Genomic DNA, 15,109 nt, shown 5'->3' with positions numbered 1-15,109 from the left:
CCAGCTTGCCCCCCCAACCTCCCCTGGTACCTCTCCTTTATATTGCGTATATTTTCAATTAATTTGAGATACATGATTTGATTGGTGTACTGTACAGTGCTAAGATTGGCTTTATGTCAATATCTGCCATCACGATGGTGTGGTCATAAATGTACCCTTATTCCAAATAGCTGTTATAAGATCATTTGTTTGGACTTTTCATCACCATACAGGATATGACTGTGTTAAGCAGACAATCCAAGCTACCGTATATCATTTGTTATCTTCTAGACTTTGAGACAATCAAAACAGATCTTAAAACAGGTTTACACAAACCGGAACACATATTCCTTTCCCAAGTGAAATTGATAACACTGAACCAGGTTTCCTGGGGCCTCACATATAAAGGATTGCGCAGCTTTCATACCAGAAGATGGTGTATGGCCAAAACTCAGTACTACGCACAGAAATATTCACATGTATAAAACCAGTCATACGCCAGGTCCTGCGCACCTTTCCTTTATAAATCACAATCAACGTGAGATTGACCGCACGTGAACGAGCCACTGAACCCGCCTGGCCTCCTCCCATAAATGAATATGCAGATGGAATGCACTCCTGAGGAAATTTCTTTGTCTGAATTACCGTATTTCTTCAAATAAACGCCGCCCTCAATTAAACGCCGCACCAAAAATGAACGTTAAACTCCGCTGTGTTTATTCAAAGAAATACGGTGACTGTGAGATTGAGGTTCTGACAACCGAGTGTGGAGGCGAGAAAATGTGTACTGTTTGGCGGCCTGTCATCAGATATTAGCGACAAAAAGTCTACGCAGTGGAAAACTGTCACTATTTGCACCCTTTCTTGTTTTTAACCTGTATCACTTTGAGATTTAGCTAAATGTGCATTACAAATCAAATTATGATTATTATTATAGGGCCATAAATGCTGTGGGTTTAGTGAACCGGACCATGGCAGAAATTAAGAAATGGTCTGATGTAAAACTTTAAATGAAGAAACGAGTGGTGGCGCATCGTAACAGCATGGCAGCTATAGGGTTAGCGTGACATGCATTTCCTGAGTGATTTTGTAGTTTGTTTGACACCTTCAAGTTTAACAGAAGTTATTAAGTGGTGGCGGATTAAACAGAAGGCTATATAGCATTTGTCGTTTTGGGTTTTGGAATTTTTATGTGATCATCCACATAAATTATCAAACTTTTATTTTTATGTTTTTTGAATAGTGAACGTCATAAACGTAGTAGTGGAAACTTTATTCTGTAAGATTTGGTAAGTTTCGGCACTTTTCAGTTAGAATTTGCCACGTTACAGAGCCAGACAAGACTTTACGGTCTGCACATTCTCACGTCTAGTCAAAAGTTTCCGTGACGGCCCACACATTCTCACATCAAGTAAATCTTTATACATCACAAAGTATGCGTGAAAACCAGCGTACACAAGCTTTTTGTGCGCACGCAACGTTTATACATGAGGCCCCAGAAGTTTGATGTGAGGGAAAATGCTTTGCTTTGACTTTATGGACAATGAAAGATCTGATAACTGACACCTCAGTGAGTCCAATGGTTTAGACTACATTTACATTTATTCATTTAGCAGACGCTTTTATCCAAAACGACTTCCAAGAGAGAGCTTTACAAAGTACATAGGTCACTGATAATAACAACAAGATAGCCCCAAAACATTGCGGGTAGCCAAAACAAAGAGCACACATTGTGAACAACCAAAAAATAAGTGCCAAAGGGAAGAACCATAAGAGCATGTAGTTAAGCAAGTTACAATTAAACAACATGAATCTCTAAGTGCTAAAATAGAATATTTTGCAGCGAATACAACAGTTTAAATCAGTTACCACTAACCAACAAGAGCAACAAGTCTCTAAGCAAGTGTCATGTGATCCTTGAGGAAACTAGCATTGGGTTCAGCACTCCCGGAACAGCACTCCCGGAATTGGGTTCAGTACTACCGGAACAAGTGCGTCTTGAGCCTTTTCTAAAAGGTGGTGAGACAGTCTGTGTCTCTGATGGAGGTGGGGAGTTGATTCCACCACTGGGGGGCCAGGCAGGAGAAGAGCTTGTGTTGGGACCGGGCGGTCTTGAGCGGTGGGACCACTAGGCATTATCTGAAGAAGACCGTAGGTGGCGGGTGGGGGTGTAAGGCTGCAGGAGAGACTTGATGTAGTCGGGTGCAGTCCCGTTCACTGCTCGGAAAGTCAAGGCTAAGACTACAGTAAATTGAATCATTAATAGATGGGCCCATGTAAAATGCCTATGTCATCCTAATTGAGGTCCCAATAAATGATTGTGGAGCTGAAAAAGTATTAATGAAAAGCAAAACATATATACAAATGATAACAGCAAACACCACATCCACTGTCTGTTCATCAGGGGTATGAGTGGTTTAAACAGACAAAAATAGCTCTGCATAATTTCAGGGGATTCCATTTAGTTAAATACCGGGTTTAACTTTTTTTTTTTTTACTGTTTTAGGTTGGGATTAAGACAGCATATTGACCTGATACCAGTTACCCCTGAATTTTTCTTGTTGTTCAATAATTAACATAGAAATGTCAAACGTCGCAGATACGTCGGCTCATCGTCGGCTCATCACTGACTGTTTGAGCAAGAACGTTCCATAATGAGCAGCAGTACTTGGGAAGGCCCTTTTACAAGAAATTAGCATCAACTACATTAAATTACATTCTCAATGATGTCTTGGCTTTTCAATTTGGTGACCAAATCACATTTTCCTGCAGACATGTAGTCACCCACTATATGTAACAAAGCTTAGCAAAAGTTAACGAAAATTGCAATATAATGACTTAATCAGTGTGAAAGTTTTTATGCCTCAGACATCACAGTCAGTCGAGACGGCTTTCCCCCTTCTTACACTTCATAAAATATTCAAAACACTTTCCCAGGCAATTGTAGCCTCAGGGTCTCAAGGTTTATCTTTGTAACAATTTGATAATACTGGTCACACTGTATTGCTTGTCCTTGAGCAAGAACAAGGGCATGTTGTCTATTCCCACAGTTGACATACTCACAGCAGAAATTGCTAGTTTTGGACAGCTGCTGGAATCGTTTGAGTGACAAGGTTGACAATTCTCAGAACATTAAGTTCTTTTTTAAATTCAAGGGAAAAAAAAAATCAACAGTGAACATTCAATTGCATACTAGAAAAGAGTAATTTTATACACTTGCCTGACACAAAGTTTAGTATTCAGAGGAACCTAAACAACAACTATGCCAAGAACTGAATAAACATGTATTGGGGATTTAATGGATTTTCATGCAGTTCATGTTTTCAGCTTAGTTTATGAGTATGCTTCCTCGTAAACTGTTTATACAAGTAGACCTTCCACTGGTGAACACCTTGGATCAAGGTAAATAATGGCTTGTTGAATCTACTGTAGGTTTTAACCTGGACATGGATAGAGCTCAATCCATGTCACCAATCATACATTTGAATAAAGTTATCCAATATACAGTATTTGCAAGTGAAAAACGTGCATTTGGTTGTCGAATGTAGATAAAATAGGGCCTTTGTGTAAACACATTTTATGAGAAGCATGTACAGTAACAATTTATAAAAGGGTTTTATGTTTTTGATAGGTAGTTTAACTCAAAGCTTGTATGTCATGTATTTTATAAACATGTAAATACTATTTGTGTATACTTGTCTGTGCATGTGTGCCCTTCATGTGCATGTGTTTTTGTATGCAAATGTCTGTAAAAGAGCTTCACCTACTCACATACATTTCTAGACAGATGGCATAGCTGTACACAGTCTACCATTTCTATCTATCTATTTGACCAGAGAGGGTACAGCAGAAGATCAATGTAGCTGAGTGCAATTGTGAGAGTTGATCGCCTCAAGTTTTCTTGGAGCCAACTTCTCAATCAATGAGTTTGATGTTGGTTCAGTGGCTCGGAGGGATTGATTGGGAAGAAGTGTAATTGGTCTCCTTTGACACTGCAGCAGGTTACGCTCAGAACTTGATCAGGGAACAGTGGTACACATGTATATCAAGTGCCCTCCTATACAAGATATAGAGCACAATCTTTCACTTTTAGACACTTACAGACGCTACCTTTCTCGATATTATATTAGATTGACATTCTAAAATAATGATAAGACATCTCAAGGGGTGATACTGAGATAAGCATAATTTCATTAAATAGATAAATATTGTTTTAATATGTCGAGTGAAATCCACTCAACATTATAAACAGTATTTTACATTTTAGATATTGAATGAGATATTGCTCTACTTGGTATTATTAAGGGAGATCAAGGAGTTAAATTATAGGATTCTGAGAGAACAACGTAATTATGAGCAAGGCTAATGACTGATTAATATGAAGTTGGACCTTTTTGGAAACCTTTTCTTACATCAAAAGGGTCCATGATCACTCTGCTGTCAATGCTCACTTCTTGAACCAAAGCAAATCGGAATGGAAAGCTAAGGTGTATGTGTGGCATGGTTCACAAGCAATTAACATGCCACAGACATTACCGGTAGCTGCACTCTGACTGTATAAATAAAGAATACCAGAATAAATACAATATGAATCATCAATCATGAATTATCAAGAAGAGCTATCATTAACCAATATAAATGAATGAGTTTGGAAGATATACTGTAAGCTACAGTGCATTGTATATAGTATAAAAAAACAAAAGAGCTGCTTATGGTTTGTGAAAAGCCAGATTAAAATTCTACAAATTAAAATGTCTGCTATGAGACTGCACCTTAGAATGACAGATAATGCACAACATGTTGTTTTTGCTGCACTACACTATGCCCTGTAATTGTGATGATATTGTAAGACTGCAGTTGAGGAATTGAGATGTTGTTTCGCACTGTAGTATTATTTATTTTTGTTCACCATACATTAATTAGCTAGCTACTGAAATTGAGATGTTATTTTTCCATTGTATTTAAGCAATTGAGATTCACCGTGCCTTACTTTGAGATGTGGCTCTAAAAAAAAGATTTTTCTTGATTCTGATCCATGAATTATTGTAGAACCATGTACCTCTGATCCTTGATCTTCTGCTGTACTTTCTATATGCACTATTGTTCAATGCTTTGGACAAAAGTGTATGTTCTCTGAATATAATTGTAAATTGTATGGAAAATGTACGGTGGCCAAATGTTTCAAATGTTGTGTTTTGGGCTAATGCTGCGGTGTTCTCAGCAAATGCTGCTGTGTCTCGGCTAATGCTGCGGTGTTCTCGGCTAATGCTGCTGTGTTCTCGGCAAATGCTTTTGTGTTCTCGGCTGATGTTGGTGGTGTGAACCAATGCTGTTGTGTTGTCACTTAATGTTGTGGTGTTGTAAGTAGTTGATTGTTTTTTGAAATGCAGCATTTTTATAAATGTTTCATTTTTGTTAATGTTGTTGTGTTGTGTGTTAATGTTCTTGTATTGTGCACCCGTGGGCCACCGTAGAAATGTAATCCCAACTACGATATTGGAACCCCCAACCACTTCAGGGTATCATCTAATGCTATAAAATACCATATTACGCTACTGGCAACAAACAAAAACAATTTTAGTTTCTCGTTTTAATGGGGGTTGTGTAAAAAAAAAAAATTAAACTGGCGTTAAAAAACTGCAGGGGTGCCAGAAAATATCAGTTTGAAAACAGAAAAGTAGGCTACTGTCTATGGAACGCCGAGTTGGTCAAAATTAAATCAATAAATAAATAGGTAAATAAATAGATACATACATAAATAAATATGGCTATGGAATAAATTCTGGAATTAAAAAAAGATGGCAATACATATATAAATATAGCATTATATAATTACATGGCTGAATCCATTTACCGACATCAATAAATAAATACATTTATTTATTTCAAAATGACGTTTTTGTAAAGACAACATTTATTTATTTCATGGGACTTTTACACGCCACATTTATTTCCACATGTATTTCCACGCCACATTTATTTTCACACTACATTTATTTCTGTGCTGTATTTATTTCAAATCTCACATGCAAATGAGAGGGGCGTGGTTATCGTCAGACCAACGCAGCAGATAGCTATGCTACCTGTATGGGGGTGACAGTGGAATCGCACTGCCGAACGGCATGGCTTGTCAGGATATATTATTTTGGCACAGATAGTAGATTTTGTAGAGGTACTTGGGCGGATAAGTGCTCTACAGAAATCAGTCAAATTTATGTAAATGAGGAGTGTGAAAACGCTAGAGTTGGCCAATCGGGTTGGTTTCTTGTTTCTTGTAACGTAGCAACTGTTGTTCATGGTAAACATTTCTTGGTTTGACAATTTCAAGATGGAAGAGCAACTCATCGTATGTGTGTCTACACACTCAGTCTTGTTTTGTATGCCTCTATATGATTAAAGAGATGTTAACAAAAAATGTATACCTGGCGCAGGGTTGCCTGTGTCCCTGGTGTGTTAAATTCAGTCTTGTCACTTCAGCTAGCTACAGTACGTAACTTAGCTCTAACTTTCTTCTGTGCTAGCTGCATACTGTACTAGTCTAGCTACATTAGTCTAGTTTACCCGGCACACGATTGACATTCAACGTTGAAATGCTGGTTGGCAGTCACTCACTAGCCATACAGTAAACGTGTAGTGGCCATAACCTAGCAAATGTTTCCGGAAAAATGTTTGAAGTGCTATACAGTACTGTAGCCTATAGCCTAGTTGATAAGATTAACATCTAGTCAGCGTATCTGATTCCTTGCATCATGCCGAGTAAAAGCTGTATTTTGATCGAGACAGGTGCACCTAACTACAACATTGACCTTAGAGAACTACAACTCTGTATTAACTTTTTTAACACGCCCCCGAGCGTGGTGCACTGTGGGTAGGCCAGCGGTGCAGAGCGTTAAAAAACACTGCAGTGTGAACGCACCGTTAGGGCCTCAAATCAATGAGATGATATTGGAGGAGGGGTAAAAAAAAATGATAATGGGATTAAATTCCTCCTCCTGGTGTTGGAGATTGAAGTAACAAGCCCATTTAAATTTCCCTAACAGACAGTGTAGGCATGGGGAATAGAGATTGCACCCAATCATCTCACAGAGTTTAACAGAGTTGGGGGAAGGGGGACATGTGAGGATATGGAGTGGGTCCAGAGTAAGGATGCCCCCAGAGCCTACAACGGTAATGGGGGAGGGGAAGGAGAATGAGTTGGCGCAGATAGAGGGACAATTAGTTAAATATTAGTGTAAAAAATTACAGTGTGGAGAGACAACCTTAAATCACAGAGATTGTATTTCATGGATATGAGAAGAGCAAACAAAATAAAAATAGAGATTTTAAACAACATTTCTGGAGAAATCATCCCACACTGATGCTACGTCTACAACCATGTCTGAGCATTTAGCAGTGGCTGTCAGTCCATGTTCACCCGTGTTCTCAAGAACACCTTAGCAACGCAAAGCCATGTTGAACAACCTGATATGGAGTTCAGAGGGATAGAAGTAGGAATAATGTGAAACTTGTAGTTGGTCAATATGCAAAATCAAAAATTGTGTCTATGAAGAAATCTTCAACTGAGGATATGCATGTCATTGATCTGTCTGAATAGGGATTACACATCAAATCTTACAATTTCTTTTTTTTGTTTTTTTTACTTCTCAACTACTCCTCACTCAGTAAAAGGAGGTGAATGCAGCCTTCCTCTGAATCCAGCCAGCTGGGATCGAAATGGCGAGAGCTGCGCAGTATAAGCAAGACCTACTGGCAAGCTTCCATCCTGTGGCACCAGAAATCCCGTGACACATCCATGCCTCTTTATTAACGCAAGTTGTTATTGTTGTCTTTTGGTGTTAATAATTGTTTAGACATTATTTGCCTACATGGTTTTAGGGTAATGACTTCTATGACTTCGATGGGCATTCACTTACCAAGTAGGAAAACAGCATTTCATCCAAACGGTCCCTATTCGGCCCTAGCTGTGGGTGCAATGCCCTCGTCTTTCTCTCCATCAAGATGCCTACAAACCTGCGATAGGTCCTTTGTGCAAGGCATTCATTATGCATGGATATTTTGAATCATGAGCAGAGCCAGGATAATGACATACATGCATGGAATAGAGTAGTTTTTCAGGGCCCATTCAAATGAAAATGTCCAAATATTGAAAATAAATGAAAAACAAAAAGCTAAACCATAACTATGGACATAGCTACCGAAGACATCCATGTTCCCTGTAGTTGTTCCTTGTGTTACTATGTCCACAAGCCAGTCTTGTAACTTTAAGGGATGTCTGTAAAGTATGTGTTGGACTGTAAAGACTTAAACTAGAGTTTTTTAGTTGTGCAAATGTACTGAGATGAGATAGCGATTCCACAAGACTAATTTGCGGTTGTCAGTGCTAGAGTGGTATGTGTTGTCCATTTGTGTACAACGTTGTTAACTTGCTTTGCAATTCCTTCTGTCCTGAGGCAAAGGATGTTTATTATTCACATATCCCTTTTCCTTTCCTCTTTGTGCACATACTGTATCCAGTTAATTAAACAAAGCACAGTATTTGATTAAACAACTTAATTGCAGCAGTCAGTGTTTGTGATCATTAGGATAACACTGAATTACTAAACACCATTACTGTGATGGATGTTTCTGGTTCAGCCACAACTTAAAATGGCTATCAATGACTGAGGCACCAGAGGAAAACAATTCAACTGTGACAAAAATATGTCCAGATAGAATCTGGTTAATCCTGGGATAAAGTGACACAATGAGCATGGTAATACTACTTTACCAAGATTAGTGTAATAAACAACATATGAGCTTTGTGATAAACTACCTATACTTTCCATGACCCTGAACAGGACTAAGGATAAGCATTAAACGAAGAGAAGGGGATTAGAAAACCTTTAAGTCTGGACCTCATTAAAGGGTTTACACATGGCTTACGGTAGGATAGGGTAGAAAAGTATTGTAAGAGCAAGAAGAGGTTTCATCTACACAAAAGTACCCAACTTTCAGCCATAAGGTTAGATGAAGCCAGCACTTGGTTCCACACTTCTGATTTTTCCAAATTTTCATTCAGGGCTCCTTTGATCAGCATAAGTTTCTGTGAGTAGAAGGGGACAGGGATGATAAAAACATCTTCTTCATACTGCATGATAGATATTAGGATGCATGATCAGATATCCACAACAGTAACTCGATCTTGAAAATGACAACATTTCCATAATTGTGCATCTTCAGTTGAAATGTAGATTTACTTTTTTGTAAATGTCATGGCTCCATATGGATATCCACATATCTGGGTTTTTAATTTAGAGGGAAACCAACTAATAAGCAGTAGTGGACAAGCTAAGGACCATTATGGGTTTACCGCTAATATGCAGGCTTTATCTAATACATGTTGAATGACCAACTTACACACCAATAGTGGTGCAATTTGCTAATGAATATACAGCAAACATGCATTGGATACAGCTTGCAATTACTGAATGTGGGGATAAAATCAAATATCTTTCTTGCGGTTCTACTAATGTGAGGTCACTTTTGAGCAGAGCGCTTGCTAGTCAAGTATTACTGAAACAGTAAAACATACAGTCCATAACAGAATAATATTTTTAAATAAGACCTTGCTTGAACAGTGAGCAAGTTGTAAGAAGGTTGAAACAAATCTCAATCTCACTCCACTATTTTTCCACAGATTTGGGTTCAAGCCCAGCCAACTGATATTTTATTCTAAGTCAAAAAATCAGACAAGGATAGGAGAAAGCAGAGCAATGAAATCTTCATACAAGATGGCTTTGTTTTATAAAAGAAATCCACAGTAGAAAGGATGGCAAGCAGCTGCTCTGAGGTAGTATACTTGCTTGTTCGGATCTCTTCCAGGCCCTATTCATTGACGCCTTCAATAGTAATGGCTAACTTGTTTACCACTGATTTGGATGGAAAGCTATGTGTGAGTAACCTTGCATGTCTGCCATTGTGACTGCACTTATATACACATCCCTCACAATTCAAGTCCATGGCTGAACCATCTATGCTGTTGTCGGAAGCTACGGTCCCCTTGTTATTTTTTACATTTACACACAGAAACTGTCACTATTTCAGTGACAATGATCCGTCAGCAGACTTAACTCAAGAATTAGAGGCTTTTACTATATTTAACTTTTCAATTGATTCCATACAGACTTCACAAGAAAATTGTGTGTTTAACGTGTGTCTGCTAGGCTAAAACTGTTTCTCTCCATCACTGTACAGACAGGAAATAATGCTTTCAGGTTTCTGTTGTGAGGAACAGACCAGGGAGGTTACTGTGTACTCACCTCAGGGGTCCTAGGCATAAATAATACCATATTGCTGTGCATTATACTGCTGGAAAGAGATAAAGCTCTGTAAATCTGTTGTTTCATATTATCTTTCCTTTCTCCAGAATAACTGTCTGAGAACCACATCACCAAGCATCGGACCCAGGGACGAAATATATAACTTTTGAAGATCGAATATGGGGAGTTACTATTTCATACCGTATACTGTATTTTTCAGACTATAAGTCGCTCCGGAGTATAAGTCGCATCAGTCCAAAAATACGTAATGACGAGGAAAAAAAACATATAAATCACACTGTACTATAAGTCTCATCTATGTAGGAATGTATTTCAAAAAATCCAAGACCAAGAACAGACATTTAATCTGGAAAGGCAAATTATTAAACTTCACAATACCACACAGAACAACAGTCTGAATAGGTGTCCGGTATGTTAACGTAACACATTAATAGTTATTCAGCTACACAATAGCATAAAGAACATAGCAGGGATGCTGAATAGGCTAAATTAACATAGCAAGCTAGCGAGTCCAACAAGCAAGTTACCAGTAAGCTAGTTCACTAAGCTTCCAACCTCATTCCACATCATTGAATCCGTTGAACTTGTTGGTTCATGTCATTCAGTATGAATTAACATTTAAAAACATGTTAAATTATATATATTTTGAAATGTTAGTTACTTATACCTGACTATAAATCGCACCTGACTATAAGTTGCAGGACCAGCCAAACTATGAAAAGAAGTGTGACTTTTAGTCCAGAAAATACGGCAAGTATCGAGGTGTGTGTATGTCTCTGTGTGTGCTTTCGAGTTTGTTTGCGCATTTATCTGTTTTGACAGTATGTGTATTTACATCTGCTTTTTTGTATGTGCATACTAGCGTAGCATTCATCTAATGCCTCTTACACATCTAAATTCAATAGACATTTTTCAGTACTGTAAAAGAACAAATGAGGTCTAATATTGATGTGTAACAGAGCGCACGTAAATGTGAAATGTAATGACCCAACTTTATGACCAGCATCTTTTTGTAGGCTACATTAAGAACTAAATTTTTGATTGCATGCATCCTACCGGCCACCTGCCAAGCAGTCTATATGCGTGTATGGGTTTTTATTGTGTATTGGTTTGTGTTTATGGCAGAGGTGTGCAGGTGTTTTTGCATCCTAATGAGGTCATCATTGGTGGTCGTCAGAATAATTTTGCTTAATGTTAATGATCCTCCCAGCATTGTGCAAGAACACTGAGATTATAGCCAACAAGACACACATGCTGAATGGGATCCAACACAGCACCTGCATCTTCGTCTCCCCAGGTCTCCTCACACTTCCCCAGATCGCACTTCGTCTCATTTCTGCGTGACTCCCAGCTTGTGGGTCTCAAACAAATCCTCATGACTTATTTTCTCTGTCCCTCCCTTCCTGCTTTTGCTGATATTAAAAAGGAGAAGACAGCTGGGTCCATGCAGCATAATGAGGTCAAAGCCATTTTAATAAGTCTGTGGATGAGCCCGCCCTCCAAACAAGGCTGGGCTGAATATGAGGAAGGAGGAACAAAGAGAGTGTTTTACACAAGTACAGTATGAGTTCTTAGAATGAAGTAGTTGCATGTTTTATGACACTTATAGATTTTCCACACACTAGCTATCAATAGCAGAAGATCGTTATATAGTTTCATTTATTTGAAAGCTTGTAATTCATAATGCAACGTGTTTAGATTTGTCCATGTTATTGGTAACATATTGATGACAAGCATTTTCTTAAATGAACAAGATTAAAATGACTGATTATAGTTTATTTCAGCTTACGTTTAAATTCCACCTGACTGGAAGGCACAATATATACAGAGATTGTGAATGCTGTTGAATGTGAAGCGTGGAACCTGTCAAGTGTATCTTAACCATAATAAATAGCCATTTATTGTATTGCTACAGAAGAGGGCAGGTACGCTGTCAAAGACACAGGGAATATCTTCTACAAATGTCAAAGATAGGCAGTTTTGTGAAATCTTTTGCGAGCCACACAGTGTTTGAAATAGGCTTAGCAATTGCTGTGGTTGAAGAGGATCTCAAAACAACTCATTCTACTGTTTTCATCAAGCATAGAAAACACATGTGCAACACAGTAAAGAGTTGACATTGGGATATAATTGTTTGTGTTAACATACAGTTTTTAATTCAGATACCCATTTGGGAATGTTACTTAAAGAGTAGTAATACAAACAGATGATGTTACTTTTGCTGGTACACATGGAAGGAATTTACAGTTATTTCATTGAATCCTTTGTTTGCTTACTGTTTTCCAGATCAAAAATACACCCAAACAACAAAAAACACTTTCAAACAGCCGAGTTATGTAGGCTACTCTGTGTTGTATGTTTTGTACAATCAGAAATACAATAATTGGCCTAATTGGACAGTTTGATTGTTGGGTTTGATTCCAAATATACACCTCATGAGGGATGCAGGAATTTCATCTGTAAGACAGGTTGAAAATAGTTAAAGGCAAAATAACACTTTTAGGGTGAGAGCAAGGAACCTCAAGGCACCACAAGGCATCTTGGTACCAGCTAAGAAAATTCACAAAATTACAAGAATTTGGTCACGCAATTAACCTAGAAGTCAGTGAGACAGACATTTTGGGTGAAATAATTGCATAATTGAGTAAGTGGCTGGTGCCTGTAACCTGTCAGTTGTCCAACAATTCAAAAGTGTGTGAAAAGGTAGGCTACCTATGCAGATATTTAAAATCATGAGTCTGAGATGGAGGTTTGCCGACGGGATCCTCGATGGGAAAGGCATTTTCATGCAGGCAAAATAGTCTTTCTAGTAGTACAACTTGGGAAGATGACATCATTGATTTAATGCATATTGTCTCAACAGGGGACTATGTACAGAATGGTGTGATGAGCCAGGTTTTTAATTGCCAATCACAGTTTCCAATCAGTGACCGGCTTACACATATTGTATATCGCCATAAAATAATGTGCTGAGCCAAGGCCATACAGCAGACATGAGTGCTGTTACCTTGTGTTGCAAACAACCTGAACATTTATGCAACGGAATGTGCTTGGTTGACCGATTGATGGCCTTTATTCTAGTTGAGGTTTTGGAAATAAATGACAATTGCTGGTAAGAAACATGTTCGAAGGAGGAGTGGCATCGCACTAAAGCGCCGTCCTTCCTCTAGAGTCTAGACACATGCTTCCAACACAACAAAACTTTTCGACGCCTACTTTGTGACAATAATCTACACTCATTTTTGGTGGCATGAAAAATATAAAATGCTCAGAGCTTGACCAATTTGACAACTGCTTTGATGCAACAGAAAAAGTTTTCCCTTGGTTTGAAAAACAAAGTTAGGTTTAGCAATTTATTTAAGAAAATAATACTATATGTAACGGGAGAGTGGCGCAGCTCGTCAGCCGATCTTTCCACTTACTGGTACTCAATCCCGGGACCTCTGACCTGCAACAGCGACTCCTTACCAGCCAAGTCAACGAAAAGCTAATCATTGGTATTCGTTGTGTATACATACTTGAGGAGTGACTTTAGCCAATTCACATCAGCTACATATGCATGTTATTAATCATTGTGTTGGTACTGCACTATTATCAATGTTTCACAATATACAATGTGCATTGTGCAACTGCATTGATGTTTTTCTAAATTGCAGAGGTATTTGTCTGTGATTAAGAATTTGAAAACAGTCTAGGCAAGTGCTACATCTGGCTCACGGATGTAATCAAAAAGGGAGACGTAGGCACAACTAGAACGGTTAACAATATCTAATTTACAACTATGTGGAAGACAAAGTCAAAGCTTTTCTCAAGCTGATGGTCAGCTCAGGTTGCCATCTCCACACCCATCCCTGGAGCAGGTACTCAAGGCCCAGGTGTGTCCAATATCCCTGACGAGCTACCAACACCACGCCCACCAGTCCTGGGCAGCATGGTCGCGCAGGAAAGGGGAGGGCCGTCACACAAGGCATGCAGCAATATTGCTCCCATACACACAGATCACACTAATAGTATATGTTAACAGCAGCAGAGCAGAGGGAGGGTGGAGAACTGGTCATATTAAACAACATTTTTTGTGTGAGTGTTCACTCACTCTACCTCAGTAGAGTCATAGACAGCCTTCCCACTGACATCCGTCAACATACCAAACTATAGGGAAAGACTGATTAACTATAATACACAAATTGTATTTGCACTTATATTTGGGGTGTGCTTGACTTTGGTGAGCACAAACCATTGTTTTATCTCATAAATATTTATTTAATAATTATTATTTGTATTATTTGTAGCCTCAGTCAATATTTGGACTACATACACAATGTCGGTGTCAAAAGTTTCGTCTTGGTAGCGATTGAGTTGCTTGTATTGGGATTTACGTTCCGTTGCAGTTTAGGAGGTTACAACGTTTTTGTGTCAACACACGTTAGCAACGACGCATGGATACAACATGATAGAGACGTTCTAGCACGCAAGTTGGAGCTTGGATTTTGAGTGAAAAATACCACCCCCTGACAACTAAAAGAGCTAAATGTTCCATTTATTAATAAAAACGTTTTAAACTTTACTACTTAACTACTGGGCGCAGCCATCTTTGAATCGTCATGTATGTGACGTCACAAGAATGGTTAGGTACTGTGACTGCCGCCTGCTAGCAGTCATTAAGATTGACATTGATAGATTGTCAGGGAGATAAGAGGTAGAATTTGCTTTAAACGAACCAGCTAAAACAAGGTGAAAAGTAGGATCTTATTGGCTGGTTGTACAAACACGTTTTACAAGACAGAAGGCATTCACTATCATGTCCTACCCAA

The sequence above is a fragment of the Hypomesus nipponensis genome, chromosome 16, assembly GCF_054491055.1.
Source record: "Hypomesus nipponensis isolate SF chromosome 16, ASM5449105v1, whole genome shotgun sequence".
Classification (NCBI taxonomy): Eukaryota; Metazoa; Chordata; class Actinopteri; order Osmeriformes; family Osmeridae; genus Hypomesus; species Hypomesus nipponensis.
The sequence above is the reverse complement of the archived record's forward strand: the minus strand, read 5'-3'. Positions refer to the sequence as shown.